Source organism: Nomascus leucogenys, unplaced genomic scaffold, assembly GCF_006542625.1.
Source record: "Nomascus leucogenys isolate Asia unplaced genomic scaffold, Asia_NLE_v1 001455F_36125_qpd_obj, whole genome shotgun sequence".
Taxonomy (NCBI): Eukaryota; Metazoa; Chordata; class Mammalia; order Primates; family Hylobatidae; genus Nomascus; species Nomascus leucogenys.
The window spans coordinates 18,605-35,914 of record NW_022097970.1 but is presented as its reverse complement, the minus strand read 5'-3'; the positions used below and the strand labels follow the sequence as shown (position 1 = coordinate 35,914).

The following is a 17,310-nucleotide window of genomic DNA, read 5'->3' as shown; positions in this document are numbered from 1 at the left end:
AGCACTTTGGGAGGCCGAGGTGGCGAATCACCTGAGGTCAGGAGTTCAGGGCCAGTCTGATAGCCTGAGTAACATGGAGAAACCCCGCCTCTAATAAAAAATACAAAAATTAGTGAAGCTGACTTGACCAGCAGGTGGCTTTGTTGTGCCTCTCAGGAGGACGCCCTCTCCCTTCCCCCAGTAGTTGCAAATACTTCAGAAGAAAACCAAAGTTCTCTGTGGTGCAGTCAGTGGTTCAGAAGCTGATGGAGCCTGTCTTATATAACCCCCATCTTTCCCCTTTCTTTCTGTCAACTGTTTATGGGAGGATTCTCAAACTTTCTGGAGAATGTTTCTACCCTTAGTTCTAGTGTTGGTGACCTGTAATTTTCATGTTGGCTGGGGATGCAGGAGTTGGCAAGCTCCTTCCAGAGCCCTTGTGGACTGAATTCTGCCACTTCTGTAAAATCATTTAAAAGTAGAGGTGAGTCAGGTGCAGTAGCTCACACCTGTAACCCAGCACTTTGAGAGCCAAGGCAGGCAGATCCCCTGAGGTCAGGAGTTCAAGATCACCCCTGGCCAAATGGTGAACCTTGTCTCTACTAAAAAAATTAAAAAATGAAGCCAGATGTGGTGGCACACGCCTGTGGTCCCAGCTACTCGGAAGCTGAGCGGAGAATCGCTTGAACCCAGGAGGTGGAGGTTGCAGTGAGCCGAGATCATGCCACTGCACTCTAGCCTGGGTGACAGAGTGAGACTCTGTCTCAAAAAACCAACCAACCAACCAACCAACCAACCCAGTGAAGGGGGTCCAAGCAAGCCATGCCTGGGGTGAGAGAAAACTGATGTTTTGGTTCTCTCCACACTACTTACTCTGTTTGGAAAACACATGCCCTTCCTTTGTGGGAACAGCGCCTACCCTCTTCTGTGGCTCTGAAGGGACCACCAGTCATGGAACCAGCCCCCTGGGCATGGGATTGGCCCCTGACAGGCACATGACTTGAGCCAGGCCAATTAGAGCCTTCCTTGGATTTTTCATGTGGACCTTAGGAGAGAGATGCTCTCTCATTCTGCTGGAATTTGCTGAACTTGCATGGGATGGATAGCCTTATGGAGAGACCAACACATAGATAATAGTTGGGATGGGAGATGAAAGGAGAGAATCCTGACATCATGTGAGTCCCCTGATCCAGCAACACCTGAGGCTAGATCCCCTTAGCTGTGTGAGCCTATAGTATCACTCTCTCTCTTCTCTGTCTCCCTTAATGTGTGGGATTCAGCCATCTGCAACCACTACCACAAAATCCCAGAGTATGCAGGGAACTTCCCACAGAGCTGACTTACTTCTTTGTTGTGTGTCCTGAAACACCAAGGTCCAGTGAGGTTAAGCAACGTCCAAGTCATCACTATTTGAAGGCAGGGCAACATTTAACCCAATTTTATCTAATCCTATGTAGGCTAATTTATCTAGACCAGAGTTTCTCAAATGAGGCATCCCAGGCTCTAAGGGCTGCAGAGAAGTTTCCCAGAGATGCCACTGAGGGCAGGAGTGACAGAGTGGATAACTCCAAAGATCTTAACACCCTCTGGATGACTGACAGCGCTTGAGCACTTCCCATTTGCAAGACATTTGCAAGTTCTTTTCTGTAATCATCTTTTTTTTTCCATCCCCATAAGCTATGAGCTGGGGCTAATGACATCCCCACTGAACAGATGAGAAAACTGAGGCCCAGGAAAGGAACTGCTCAGGTTATACCTTAAGTGAGCAGCTGCCTGCGTGTTATGAGTCACCTCCCAACCCTCCACCCCCGGCCTTAAAATACCTCTTCTCTTTCCTGCCTGTCATTCTGCCGTTTCCCCATTTGCAGGAACCTGTTTGTAGGAACCTGTGATGCGTTCTTGGAGGAACCATATCTTGAACCTGATACTACTCAGTGGGATCAGCTGGAAGGCAAGGTGGGGAGGCAGTAGTGCAGCAAGAGTAGCGTTGGGGTTGGACTGGGGGTCAAATGATGAGCTTTTCTTTTTTTTCTTTTTTTTTTTTTTGAGATGGAGTCTCGCCCTGTCACTCTGGCTGGAGTGCAGTGGTGACATCTCCACTCGCTGCAACCTCTGCCTCCTGGGTTCAAAATGATTCTCCTGCCTCAGCCTCCTGAGTAGCTGGGATTACAGTGCCCACCACCACGCCCAGCTAATTTTTGTATTTTTAGCAGAGATGGGTTTCGCTATGTTGGCCAGATTGGTCTTGAACTCCTGACCTTGTGATCCGCCTGCCTCGGCCTCCCAAAATGCTGGGATTACAGGCCTGAGCCACCACACTCGGCCAATGATGAGCTTTTCTCAAGGAGCATCCAGATGAGTTCTTGGCCTCCACGCACTTACCTCCGGGCTGCACTGCGGTTCCTCATCCACTCCTTTTCAAGCCGGGAGACAAGTTCTTCTGAGGAGTTTTCTCTCCCAAGTGACCAGAGGTCTTTTGGTCTCAGTGGCCTCCTATATCCCCTCCAGACCAGCCTGCAAAAGAGGCGCACCAGGGAAAGCTTTTCCTGCCATTCTCCCCTGCAGGATCCTGGCCAGGTGAGTAGCTGTGTGAACCCTGGGTAAGTCACTTTACCTCTCTGTACCTCTGCTGGCCCCTGAGTAAAAAGAAAGCAATTCACTAACCCTACCTAACGTCTGTAGGGCATTTCTCATTTCACAAAGATTGTCTCATTAATTCTTACATGAACCCATAAGGTAGATTATTATTGTTTGTTTGTTTGTTTGAGATGGAGTCTTGCTCTGTCTCCCAGGCTGGAGTGCAGTGGCGCAATCTCGGCTCACTGCAACCTCCACCTCCCAGGTTCAAGCGATTCTCCCACCTCAGCCTCCTGAGTAGCTGAGATTACAGGCACCCACCACCATACCCGGCTAATTTTTGCATTTTTTGTAGAGATGGAGTTTCACCATGTTGGCCAGGCTGGTCTCGAACTCCTGCCTCAGGTGATCCACCTGCCTCAGCCTCCCAAATTGCTGGGATTACAGGCATGAGCCACCACACGCAGCCTGTAAATTGATAGTTTATAATTGTATAAATGTATGAGTATATTATTATAGATCTATTTTACAGATGGGGAAGGAAAAGAAGTGTAGAGAGATTCAGTGGCTAAACCAAGGGATAGCCCTTGGCAAGGGAAGCAGACATTACCCTGGGAGTCAGAAGTCCATTGTCCAAAACTATCACTGTAGAAGAAGCTTGAACTCCTCCCTCAGCTTTATTTTTTAATTATTATTATTTTTTGAGACGGAGTCTCACTCTGTTGCCTAGGCTGGAGTGCATTGGCGTGATCTGGGCTCACTGCAACCTCCGCCTCCCTGGCTCAAGCGATTCTTATGCCTCAACCTCCTGAGTAGTTGAAATTACAAGCGTCCACCATCACGTCTGGCTGATTTTTGTGTTTTTAGTTGGGGTATCACCATGTTGGCCAGGCTGGTCTCGACGTACTGGCCTCAAGCAATCCTCCCACCTCAGCCTCCCAAAGTGCTAGGACTACAGGCCTAAGCCACCACACCTGGCTAATTTTTTTGTTTATAGTAGAGACGGGATTTTGCCATGTTGGCCAGGCCAGTCTCGAACTCCTGGCCTCAAGTGATCGGTCGGGGTTGGCCTTCCAAAGTGTTGGGATTATGGGTGTGAGCCACTGCACCTGGCCTCAGGTCTCTTTAATCTTTCTGACGACACCAGCCAGAAGGTCTTGCCCGGTTCTGGTCTCTGACTCTTCTCTAAGCCTTACCAAGTTCCCTTTTCTCTTTTATTTTTATTCTTTTTATTTTTTTGAGATGGAGTCTCACTCTGTTGCCCAGGCTGCAGTGCACTGGTGTGATCTTGGCTCACTGCAACCTCCACCTCCTGGGTTCAAGTGATTCTCCTGCCTCAGCCTCCCGAGTGGCTGGGATTACAGGCTCCCACCATCACACCTGGCTAATTTTATATTTTTAGTAGAGATGAGGTTTCACCATTTGGTCAGGCTGGTCTCGAACTCCTGACCTTGGGTGATCCACCTGCCTCAGCCTCCCAAGGTGTTGGGATTATAGGCGTGAGCCACTGCGCCAGGCCACCAAGTTCCCTTTTCTAATGCGGAGCCAACTTGGGGAAGCAACTGTTCTGACATAGAAATTATTAACGTGGCTTGATTTTCTCTGAAATTATTTTTGGAGTTCTCCTATATGGCAAGTAATGCTATAGATTTTTCCTATTTTAGCAGTGATAGAGAGTTTCTTTTTAAAAACAGTTTATTAGAGTAAAAAAAGTAACTCAATTTAGTTTTTGCCCCAATAGGACAAAAAAGCATCAAGAGTGGTCCATAAATGCTTACGTTTGGGAAGCAGGGTCTGGACCCCCCAGTAGAGCCGTTTAGAAAACCTCTAAGCTCTTTCTACCAATTCCACACATTCAAAGCCCGGTATTTTCCATTTATTTAACAGCTATTTAGGCCGGGTGCGGTGGCTTATGCCTGTAATCCCACCACTTTGGGAGGTCGAGGGGGGTAGATCACTTGAGGTCAGGAGTTTGAGACTAGCCTGGCCAACATGGTGAAACCCGGTCTCTACAAAAAACTACAAAAATTAGCTGGGCATGATGGCAGTCACCTGTAATCCCAGCTACTTGGGAGGCTGAGGCAGGATAATTGCTTGAACCTGGGAGGCGGAGGTTGCAGTGAGCTGAGATCGTGCCATTCATTGCACTGCAGCCTGGGCAACAAGAGTGAAACTCTGTCTCAAAAAAAAAAAAAAGAAAAAGAATAGCCCGGGCACAGTGGCTCATGCCTGTAATCCCAGCACTTTGGGAGGCCGAGGCGGGCAGATCACCTGAGGTCAGGAGTTTGAGATCAGCCGCACCAACATGGAGAAACACTGTCTCTACTAAAATTACAAAATTGGCCGAGCGTAATGGTGCATGCCTGTAATCTCAGCTACTCGGGAGGCTGAGGCAGGAGAATTGCTTGAACCTGAGAGGCAGAGGTTGCAGTGAGCCAAGATCGTGCTATTGTACTCCAGCCTCGGCAACAAGAGTGGAACTCCATCTCAAAAGAAAAGAAAAATAATTACCACTTACACTCATTATTTGCCAGGCCCTGTTCTAAGTGCTTTACAGATCTGATCTTATTTAAACTTCCAACCCTATGAGGTAGGTGCTATTATTAATCCCATTTTGAAGGAGTGGAGATTGAGCATAGAGAGGTTAAGTAACTTGTCCAAAGCTACACAGCTAGGAAGTGGTAGGGCCAGGATTCAAATCCACATGTCAGGTGCTACTGAGATCTGAATGCAGTGTGGTCAGGAGCGAGCACATCCTCAAGTGCCTTGTGAGCTGGCCCTGGAGAAGCAGCTGTTTTCTCAATGTGTCTGGAACCTTCTAGAAAGTAGACCCTTGCTCCTTTATCTCCTCACCCCTGGGGCTTAGCACATAGTAGGTGCCTATTAAATGTTGGTGGAATGACTGAAATCAAGTATTGGAGACAATTCTATTACTATTAAGCACCTGCTGTGTGCAAGCACTAAGCACTTTCCGTCTCATGCAGGTTGAGTCATCCCCATTTTACAGAGGGAAAACTGAGACTCCGGGGGTTTGTGACATGGCCTGCTAACAGGCAGAGGCGGGATTCAAATCCAGATCTCACTCCAGTGAGTGAATGGGAACAGGATGCAGATGGTGGACACTGAACACGAAGAAGAAAGCACTGAAGCTGGGATGGAGAAAGACTTGCTGGCCTTTGTAAGCATACTGGAAGGGCCATGGGTGGGAATCAGAGCAGCAAATGCAGGCGGGTGAGGTACCATCCCAACCCTTCCCTGCGAGTTTACTTACCCAGAAACCCACCAGAACATGGCTTTGGAGGGGAAGGAGGCCCCAGCCTCTGGACAGGGGTTCTGCAACAGAGAAAAATGGAGAAGGGAAATATGTGGCAAGGTAGGAAGACAGGACGAACTGTGTATTTTTTTTTTTTTTTTTTTTTTTTTTTTGAGACAGGGTTTCGCTCTGTTGCCCAGGCTAGAGTACAGTGGTGTGATCTTGGCTCACTACTACCTCTGCCTCCTGGGTTCAAGTGATTCTCCTGCCTCAGCCTTCCAAAGAGCTGGGATGACAGGTGTGTGCCACTAATTTTTTGTATTTTTAGTAGAGACAGGGTTTCACCATGTTGGCCAGGCTGGTCTCAAACTCCTAACCTCAAGTGATCTGCCTATCTCGGCCTCCCAAAGTGCTGGGATTATAGGCATGAGCCACTACACCCAGCCCTGACGGTGTATTTTCTACTGAAAGTACACATAGAGGTGCCCGGTCTCCTTGCCAGAGATGCACACCAGTGAGCTTGGTGCTTCCCAGCAGGCAGGGTAAAAAGAGGTTGGGCCACAGGCCTGACAATGTCCACAACGTCAGAGCTAACAGTGGCTCAGAAGAATAACTATGATTATACTGAAACCAAAGCCTTGCCTTGCTTCTCAAAAGCAAGGACCCTGCAAAACGAAGACAATGAGATCCTGGACAATATCCCTCGGCAAATGTTGTGAAGAGAGACCTGTCATGCGATTTTGTCAGGTGCGCCAGGAAGATTCCAACAGTCTGTACTCTTTACCAATAAGGCGTGAAGGTGCCCATTTCACCACGTTTCTGCCATCACAGCTTATCAATTTTTAAATTTTGTTGCTACTCTGGTAGGTGCAAAAAAGATTCCTATGATAGTTTTAGCTATTCTCAAGCCTTCGAGCAATTTTTTTTTTTTTTTTTGAAAACAGGGGTCTCGCTCTGTCACCCAGGCTGGAGTGCAATGGTGCAATCATAGCTCACTGTAGCCTTTATCTCTTGGATTCAAGCAATCCTCCTGCTTCAGTCTCCACAGAGCTACCCTGTAGTGGGACTACAGGCATGCACTACCACACTTGGCTATTTTTAAAAACCTTTTTGTAGAGATGGGGTCTCACTACGTTGCCTAGTCTGATCTAGAACACCTGGGCACAAACAATCCTCCTTCCTCGGTCTCCCCAAGTGTTGAGATTACAGGCATGATCCACTGCATCTGGCCCCATTTGAAACATCTACTTATATGATGTCAGATCAGTCTCTTCCACAAAAGAATTGTTTCTTGATTTCACAGACTGCTTCAGTGTTACCTATTGTAAACCTCTCAGTCTCTCATGAGCTTCTTCTATGGAGCACTTACTCAGGGTAATTTTCTTTTTCCTTGTTTTTTTTTTTTTTTTTTTGGTGGAGTTTCGCTCTTGTTGATCAGGCTGGAGTGCAATGGCACAGTGTCGGCTCCCTGGAACCTCCACATCCCAGATTCAAGCAATCTCCTGCCTCAACCTCCCGAGTAGCTGGATTACAGGTGTGTACCACCATGCCTGGCTAATTTTTGTAATTTTAGAAGAGATGAGGCCTTACCATGTTGGCCAGGCTGGCTTTGAACTCTCGACCTCAAGTGATCCACCTGCCTCGGCCTCCCAAAGTGTTGGATTACAGGCATGAGCCACTGTGACCATCCAATTTTCAACATATTTGTTTAATTATCTGACCAACGTCTGGTTCCCCTGCTTGACCAGTAGCTACATGAGAACGGAAACTCTGCTTGTTCACCATAGATCCTTATGCCCTTGCTAGGGCATGGCGGGGGGGTTGGCAAGCTATGACCAAATCTGGCCCACTGCCTGTTTCTGCAAATAGTTTTTATTGCAACACAGCCATGAAATTGTTGACATATTCTGCTTTTGTGTTCAATGGCAGAGTTGAGTAGTTGCCACTGAGATCACTGTGTGGCTCACAGAGTCCAAAATATTTTCTCTTGGCCCATATAGAAAAAGTCTGCCAACTGTGGCGTCGAGTAGAAATGCAATGCACTTTTTGCTGAATGGCTAAATGAATAAAAAATTAAAAGACTTTGGTCACCTGGGGGAGACTGAGACCTCAAAGTGGAACAGGAATGAGGTTGGAACTTGGTGACTTACAGACTGCTGGGGGTCTTCAGGGAAGAAGGGGGTTGATCCGCCAGGCAGGACAGCACAAATTGTGCCACCACCAGAGACAGGCATAGGTAGGTGGACAGGTGGCGGACAGGGTCGCTCTGGAAGCCCTGTGGGAGGGAAAGCAGAAGGTAAGGAATGAAGGCAGAGGAGGGTGCTCAGAGGAGAGAAAAGGTTTCTGATCTGGGGTCAGTGCCCATGCTGGGGACCAGGGCAAGAGTATTTGAAAGCCAGACCCTGGCTTTCCTAGTGGTTCTAATTTTTCTTTTCTTTTTTTTTTTTTAAAGACAAAGTCTTACTCTGTCACCCATGCTGAAGTGCAGTGGCATGATCTCGGCTCCCTGCAACCTCTGCCTCTTGGGTTCAAGTGATTCTCCTGCTTCCGCCTCCTGAGTAGTTGGGATTACAGGTGCCCATCACCATGCCTGGCTAATTTTTTTTTATATTTTTATAGAGATGGGGTTTTGCCATGTTGGCCAGGCTGGCCTCAAACTCCTGACCTAAAGTGATCTGCCTGCCTTGGCCTCCCAAAGTGTTGGGATTACAGGCATGAGCCACCACGCCCAGCAGGTCCTAATTTTCAAATACCCAATTTATAATATTATGTCTATACAAATGGTGGGCCAGGGCTGTGTCTGGGTTTGTCCTTAGCCACGTGATGATTGGCCACAGCTGCTGGGACAATGAGATGAAGAAACACTTTACCTTCTTCTTTGTGCCACAAAAGAAATCCTTTCTCCATTCCACCCTCTACCCCAATCTTCAACCCTGCTCCCCCTTGGCCAGGGTTCTCTGGTTTCCAGAGATGAGAGCTGGTTTTATTGAGCACTGGCCCTGCCCTGGGCACATGCGGCATTCTTGCCATACACAGTCTCATCAGCTGGAGTTTACTTGCTTCCTTTGACTCATGGGGAAATCAAGGCTCAGAGAAGTTACAGCACCTTGTTCAAGGACACGCCAGATGATCTGGTCCAAATTGTGATGCTCCTGCTGCCACATCATGATGATTTTTGCATCTGCTGCCCTGTCATCTGGTCAAGAAAAACACCCCTAATTTTCTTTATTTTTTTAATTTAAAAATTTTTTTATTTTTTTAATTGTAGGTGTGTGTGGTAGTGTGTGTGTGTATAAGTATATTTATTACTTGGTTTTTTTTTTTTTTGAGATAGAGTCTTGCTTTGTCACCCAGGCTGGTGTGCAGTGGCATATCTCGGCTCACTGCACCTTCCGCCTCCTGGGTTCAAGCGATTCTCCTGCCTCAGCCTCCCTGAGTAGCTGGGATTACAGGCATGTGCCCATGACCCCTGGCTAATTTTTTTATTTTTAGAAGAGATGGAGTTTTACCATGTAGGCCAGGCTGGTCTTGAACTCCTGACCTCAGGGTGATCCACCTCCTCGGCCTCCCAAAGTGCTGGGATTACAAGCACGAGCCACTGCGCCCCCGTCTGATATATATATTTCTGGTGATGTGAGATATTTTGATACAGGCAATGCAAAGCATAATAATCACATCAAGGTAAATGAGGTCTCCATCCCCTCAAATGATTTATCCTTTCTGTTACAAATGATCCATTTTACTCTTTTAGTTATTTTATTTTTTAGTTTATTATGAGTTGGAGTCCTCACTCTGTTGCTCAGGCTGGAAGTGCAATGGCTTGATGTTGGCTCACTGCAACCTCCGTCTCTTGGGTTCAAGTGATTCTCCTGCCTCAGCCTCCTGAATATCTGAGATTCAGGTGTGCACCACCATGCCTGGCTAATTTTTTTGTATTTTTAGTAGAGATGGGGTTTCACCATGTTGCCCAGGCTGGTCTTGAACTCCTGACCTCAGATGATCCTCCTGCCTTGGCCTCCCAAAGTGCTGGAATTACAGGTGTGAGCCACTGTGTCCAGCCTCGTTTAGTTATTTTAAAATGTACAATTAAATTATTATTGCCTATAGTCACCCTGTTGTGCTATCAAATAAGTATATTCTTTCTATTTTTTTGTACCCATTAACCATCCCCATTTCCCCGACCCACTATCCTTCCTAGCCTCTAGTAACCTCCGTCTACTCTGTATGTTCATAAGTTAAATTGTTTTAATTTTAGCTTTCACAAATAAGTGAGAACATGTAAAGTTTGTCTTTCCATGCCTGGCTTATTTCACTTAACATCCATGTTGTTGAAAATGACAGTACCTCATTCTTTTTATGGCTGCATGTACTCCATTGTGTATATATACCACATTTTCTTATCAGTCATCTGTGATGGTCACTTAGGTTGCTTCCAAATCTTGTTTATTGTGAACAGTGCTGTAATAATCATGGGAGTTGCAGAAGATCTCCTCCATGTACTGATTTTCTTTCTTCCTAAGTCTTTTCGCTTGTGTTCAGGCGGTGTGATTTGTGTAGAACTGACTCTACTCCAAGGCTGGGTGGGTGATTGAGGCCTGGCCAATGAATATGTTCTCGTCTTTTGGCTACCATGGCAGGGTTAGGAATGCACATAGCACCCCATGCTGGGTACTTGAGAGCTGGAACCATCGGGAGATTCTGCTGGGGTTTGCTATGTGGTAGAATGTAAGTCTGAAGGTGTTGGTGGCTCTTCTTGCCACTCCATTGGAGAATCAAGCTAACATGGCAGAGCCAAGAGGCAGAAGCGGAGATCTGGTGATGGTACCTGGTCCCAGGCCTGGATCAGTCATGCCTGGGAGATCCCATGGGTGTAGCTAATAGATGCATGAGCTAATGAACCCCCCTGACCTTCCCTTTTCCTTAAGCTAGTGTGAACTGGGTTTTTATGGCTTTAAACCAGAGCCCTAGTTTTAAATCATGATTCCTCTACTGGATTTTACACTCTTCTAGTTTTGGGTTTTTTTTTTTTTTTGGCAGATAGCAGACAATTGGGATTTTCCAATGACAATATGCCCATCTTCCCTAAACTCCCATGTTTTCCCCACTGTTTCTCTCAGAAAGTTTGTTCCGAATTTTCCTGAGATGAACTCAGGCTCTGCACTCCAACCTCTGTGGCCCCGAGGCCGTCATTCCCTTCTCCTAGCCTTACTCTCCCTCATCTTTAAAAATGGGACATCTAGAACCCATCATTGGCTGAGCACATTGGCTCAAGCCTGTAATCCCAGCACTTTGGGAGGCTTAGGTGAAAGATCACTTGAGCCCAGGAGTTTGAGACCAGCCTTGGGAACATAATGAGGCTTTGTTTCATTTCTATTCAAAAAAAAAAAAGAATCCATCACTGTGAACTCTTGTGAAAATCCAATGAGGAGAGGTGTGTAAGTGCCTGCCACAGTGCTGGCACATGGTTGGAACCCCAGAGTGGTATATGGTCCCAGTATTATTGTTTCTATGCTGTGTCCAAAAAGTGACTTGTGTCAACTGCGGGAACCCACCATTTCAGAAATTACTGAATAACCTGTGGAATTTCCCCTTAGTTACAAAGGTTACTCTTTTAAAAAACTCTGTCCTTGGTCAGGCGCTGTGGCTCATGCCTGTAATCCAGCATTGGGAGCCAAGGCAGGTGAGTCACTTGAGGTCATGCATTTGAGACGAGCCTGGCCAACATGTTGAAAACCCTGTCTCTACTAAAAATACAAAAATTAAGCTGGGCATGGTGGCACATGCCTGTAATCCCAGCTACTTGGGAGGCTGAGGTAGGGGAATCGATTGAACCCGGGAGGCTGGGAGGTTGTAGTGAGCCCAGATCGTGCCACTGCACTCCAGCCTGGGCAATAGAGCAAGACTCTGTTCTCAGAATGAACAAACAAAAAAATAAAAACTCTGTCCTAAGGACAGGGTGATGCTTCTCTACCTTCCCTTTAGGGGCAGGGGGAGTAACCACTGGACTCAAGAAATGATCTATTGAGTCCAGACATGGTGGCTCATGCCCTCTAATCCCAGCATTTAGGAGGCTGAGGTCAGAGAATGGCTCACCCGGGAGTTCAAGAATCAGCCTGGCAACAAAGCATGATGTTGTTTTCCACAAAAATAAAATAATGAAGTGAAATATCTGAAACCTGCTGCAGCCTGTTCACTGGTGTTAAGATAACTCCCTCTCCCAGAAGCCTTGGCTAAGCACTCTGTCGAGGCCAGTGCCTCTCAATAGGTGGGTGACTTTGTCCTCCTCACCCCCAGGGACACTTGGTGATATCTGGAGACATTTTGGTTACTGCAATTGGATGGATAATGCTACGGGCAATCTATGGGCAGAAAGCCAGGGATGCTGCTTCATACCGCCTATAGCAAACAGGACAGCCCTGTCCGCCCAACAAAGAATTATCTGGCCACAATGTTGCTTAAAGCTGAGGCTGAGAGAAGTTGGTCTAGACTACATGTTTTCTCTTTACAGAGAAAAATGACCATCACATCTCCTAGTATAGAAACGCTGCTTCCGCCGGCGCAGTGGCTCATGCCTGTAATCCAACACTTTGGGAGGCCAAGACGGCGGATCACTTGAGGTCAGGAGCTCGAGACCAGCCTGGCCAACATGGTGAAACCTCGTCTCTACTAAAAATTACAAAAACTAGCCAGGTGTAGTGGCATGCATCTGTAATCGCAGCTACACAGAAGCGGAGCAGGAGAATCGCTTGAACCGAGAGGCCGAAATTGCAGTAAAGCCGAGATTGTGCCACTTCATTCCAGCCTGGGTGACAGAGCAAGCCCTCTTAAAAAAAAAAAAAAAAGCTGCTTCCCAGATTGGGCAACAGAAATATGAAGTGGGTTGCAGAATGAGTGTGTAAATATAGGTGCATAGGCACATGGGGAGGGTGAATCCATGAGATGAGGGGAGACGTGCACCTAGGGTATGTGTGCACACAGGTGTGTCTGTGCCCAGGTTGTGTGTGCATGCATGCATGTGCTTGTGTTGATGTATGCATCAGTGCCTGTAGTGGTGCATCATGTGCAAGTGGCACGTGTGATGTGGGCGTGTAAGACAGGAAATTGTGTTGATAAGAAATGTATGGGATGGTGGGTACTTACAGGTGTGGGAGTGAATTTTGTGTCTCTAGAGTGTAAGTGTCTGGCTTGTGTGTGTCACTGTATAGAGAATAATCATATGTGGAAACAGGAGGAGAAAGGGAAGGGACCCAAGGCATGAGCCACCATTTTGGTTTCCTGGATGCCCCACGCCCCGACTTACCCCTCCGGAGGCTTGCTGGGCAGCGTTTGGTAGCTGGCAAGACAAAGCATGAGAAGCCGTAACCAAACAGCACTCCAGATGACTGGACTCCCTTTTTCCTCTCGGATGTGAATCAGGAAACACTGCCGAAGCTCTGGACAGGAAAGTCAGGGAGGCCCTTAGGGGAGGGTGGGAGCTGCAGGGAGCCTCTTCTCTTCCCCTTGTTCTCCACTGTGGCAGGCAAAGCAGCAGCTGGGAGGCAGCCAGCTCCAGACGAAGGCATCGTTACCATCGTGGTGAGCCACAACAGTAGGATGAAATGAGGAATTTCTGGGCCTCAGGCGTTCCCTGTTGGATTTTCCAAAGAGCGACAGCCACGCTAGAGTACACAGGACCTATGAGGGCGAATCCAAGCACCTGAGGATACAGGCTTAATAAGCTTGGGGGGCAATTAAGAGAGGTCACAGCAAACTGGTGGCGACCCCATGTCCAACTGGGAGCTGGTTCCTGCAACCTTCCGGCTGATACTGAGTATACCAGGGTCACCAGCTAGCAACGTGCCAACGTGAACAATGTGTAAAGGGCATTGCAGATCAGCCCTGACCTGTAACTGTCATATAAATAATGCACAGCAAGGGCTTGAGCCAACTGAGTGTTTTCCAAAATGCAGGAAGTGCTCCAATCGTGCACATGTGAGATGACTTTGGCTGTGAAGAAACAGCAGGAAATGAAATGTACTCACCAGGTAAAAAAACTGTCCTCTCTCCAAGTCATTTTTCAATCCCTGGCTATGAAATCAAGGAGCAACTCTCTTTTGGGCCAGTAAGTTTCTAGGGTCTCTCTAATATATATTGGTTTCTCTATTGAATAAAAGGAAGGAAGAAAATGAGAGAACATGGACACACCAGAGGAAGGCCAGAGCTAAGGCACATTGGAGGAACTGCTCAAAGAACCTCAGTTTAAAGCAGAAGTTGGCAAACTATCAATCATCAAAGAAAAATAAAAAGCGTATGTCATGACAGGTGAAAATTACACGAAATCCAAATTTCAGTGACTACAAATAAAGTTTTATTGAAACACAGTCAGCTGGGGGTGGTGGCTCACACCTGTAATCCCAGCGCTTTGGCAGGCCAAGGCAGGCAGATCACCTGAGGTCAGGAGTTGGAGACCAGCCTGGCCAACATGGCGAAACCCTGTTTCTACTAAAAATACAAAAAAATAGTGAGTGTGGTGGCAGCACCTGTATTCCCAGCTACTGGGGAGCCTGAGACAGGAGAACCACTTGAACCCAGGAGGCAGAGGTTGCAGAGAGCTGAGATTGCACCATTGCACTCCAGTACAAGAGCAAAACTGCATCTCAAAAAAGAAAAAAAGTAACACAGTCATGACTGTTGTCTAGGTTATGACTATTGCGTTCATTCTGGAATGGCAGAGTTTAGTGTTCGGAAGGAAGATTACCTGGCTCACGAAGTCTCAAATACTATTACTATTTGGCTCTTTAAGTTTGCCAACCCCTGGATGGTGGTGGGTGATAATGCAAAAATTAACACAATGGCAGAAAATGAATGAACTCTGAAGAACATTCTTTGGAAGCCTACCAGAATGGAGTAGAAGAGGATGGATGGGCAGAAAGGCTCACACTTGGAATGCCAGTGTTTATTTAACACACTAAAGTAAATACATATCACATATAAAAATTGTCCTATAATACAGCCAGTGGGGGAACATAAAAATAAATGCATAACTTTTTAAAGGTCATCCTAATATGGCCCTGAAATACCTTGTGTATCCAAGAGTCTACATGGTATGTTTTGGAAATGCCAGGTTATGTAGCTATAACCTGTCCAGACATGGAGTGTATGTGTTGTTTGTGCATGCATGGATTTTCGGAATTACAAATCTGTTTGGGAGAACCGTGTTCCATTGAATTGACCTCTGTAGCCTCTCTAATATTGCTCTGTTTGATTAACGGATTCCCTTTTACACCCTGATAGGAGTCTAATTTAAGACTTCACCAGGTTCCAGCCTGTCCCCTGCCTCCCCCACCATTGCCTGGTTCCAGGCTCCCAGGGATGGCAGCTACCATCTTGGCTTTGAAGAGTGGGACATCCGGAGATAGCCCCGGCCATGGTGGTGGATGAAGAGGAGGTAGATGGGACCAAGGACCCAGAGGTACATGGGGGCACCCAGACCCCTGCGTTCTCAGGAAGCACAGGCTCAGCAGGCTGGTGGCAGCAGGTTCAGGCTCTGTCTGGTTCCAGACCTGAGGGAACACCAGGAGGACCCTTAGGATAGTATAAGGCAGGGGTACCCAGCTCACCTGTCCCGGGGGGCCAGGCAACTTTTTGGATCTTTAACATTTACACAAAAATGCGCCAAGTACTCTTTGGAAATACCTACTAATTCTCAACTCCTTTCATCCTGACATTAAGCCTAGGTAGATGCAATTATATTGATTTGCAGATGAAGAAGCCGAGGACCAGAGAGGTTGAGTAACTTGGCTGACTTTACCCAGCAGAGGAGTGGAAGGGCTGGGATTTGAACCCAGGGAGCTGGGCCATGTGGTCTAGGAGACCTGGGCTCCATAATCATTGCTAGGCACAGACTGTCAGTTAATCCTTGTAACAACTCCAGGACATAGGCAGTACTGTCCCATTTCAGAGACCAGCAGACTGAGGTACCGATTGGAGAACTGCCTCCCTCAGGGCCACACAAATGGGAAGTGGCAAAGCTGACTCTGACCCAGGCTATCTGACCCCAGACCTTTTCGACTGTGGTCTTGATGTATGATTTATTTTTATTTTTTATTATTAATTAATTTATATTTAGAGACAGGGTCTCACTCTGTTGCCCAGGCTGAAGTGGCACAATCAAAGCTCACCAAAGCTTCAAATTTCTGGGCTCAAGCAATCCTCCCACCTCAGCCTCCAGAGTGCTGGGATTACAGGCATAAGCTGCCTCACCAGGCCTGGCTAATTTTTTTTTTTATGTTTGTAGAGATGGGGTCTCTCTGTGTTGCCCATGCTGGTCTCGAACTCCTGGCCTCAAGCAATCCTCCTGCCTCAGCCTCCTAGGTACTGGGATTACAGGCAAGAGCCACCGGCCCAGCTTGATCTGTTATTTTCATCTCGGCAGTCTGCTGTCCTATCTTACCCTAGAAGAAATCTGAAGTTTAGTGGATGTCGCCTCTTCAATTCTCTCTCCGCTGTCTTTTTACTCCCCTTGGTTTCACAACTCGCTGGCTGTGCAAACTTTAACCTCTCTGTGTCTCAGTTTCCTTCCCGGCAAAAGGGGGATAATGAGACTCTACCTCTATGAGTTGTATTAAATGGATTAATAGCAGCAAAGTTCATAGCCGCATGGCACAAGGTTGGGCACAAGGCTAGGCACAGAGGAAGCCCTCAGTTCATACCAGCTTATTGCTTCACCTCCCTGGCCCTCGAAATGCTGGCAGTTTACAACCCCCACCTCCACCCCATGAACTCCACTCCCTGGAGTCCTTTGCTAAGAGCAATGGAAAAAAACCAGAGAGGTAAGGGCTCTCCAGGGTAGGAGGGCTTGGGTACCCACTAGCTTTATGCAATAAGGGTCAAAGCTCCTAGCAGCTGGGAGGTCTGGTGGCCCCTTAAACAGAGCTGGGCTCTCGGGGGCTGGCTTGGTGAAAGGAGTCCAGCCCGCTGCAGTGAGGGGGCCGGAGTAAGTCTCTTCGCTTCCTGGGTCCAGGAATTTGGGGGTCTCTCCTCTCCCCAGTATCGCAGCCCGAGCGATCTGCAGCCAAACCAAGCCTGGAAGAGGAGAGTGGGGCGCGATGGGGGGCACTCACCCCCTGCCCGCGCAGGGCTCAGCAGGCGCGGCCATCGGCGCCTTCTGTCGTCGTGGATCCCAACGTCTGTCTGTCGCTAAGTCTCTGGGCAGACTGCTCGGCTGCGATCCTGCCAGGGAAGAGGCGGGGCTGGTCTGGTCGGCCTGGGCTGGTCCGGCTGGGATTCGAGCTCCGGGATCGGAGGCCCCGGGCAAGGTCCAGCTGCGCGGCAGGGGTGAGGCCACGGGAGGTGAAAACGGGGGAGGGGGGAAGAGAGGCTCTCGGGGAGCTGGGACAGGCACCGGGTTGGGGGGTCCCGGAACCCCTGAAAGTTCAGTGACACCTCCATAGTTACCTCTTCCCCCCGCAACAAGAATCACTCCAAACTTCCCAAACACTTTGGACCCAGCAATTTCCAGG

General features: G+C 47.8%; 2 pseudogenes; both read right to left on the bottom strand.

Moving 5' to 3' along the window:
• Positions 1 to 2,361: 2,361 nt before the first annotated feature.
• Positions 2,362 to 13,371, bottom strand: LOC115834413 (annotated as a pseudogene).
• A 1,720-nt stretch (positions 13,372 to 15,091) lies between these two features.
• LOC115834414 lies at positions 15,092 to 16,946 on the bottom strand (annotated as a pseudogene).
• Positions 16,947 to 17,310: the final 364 nt, after the last annotated feature.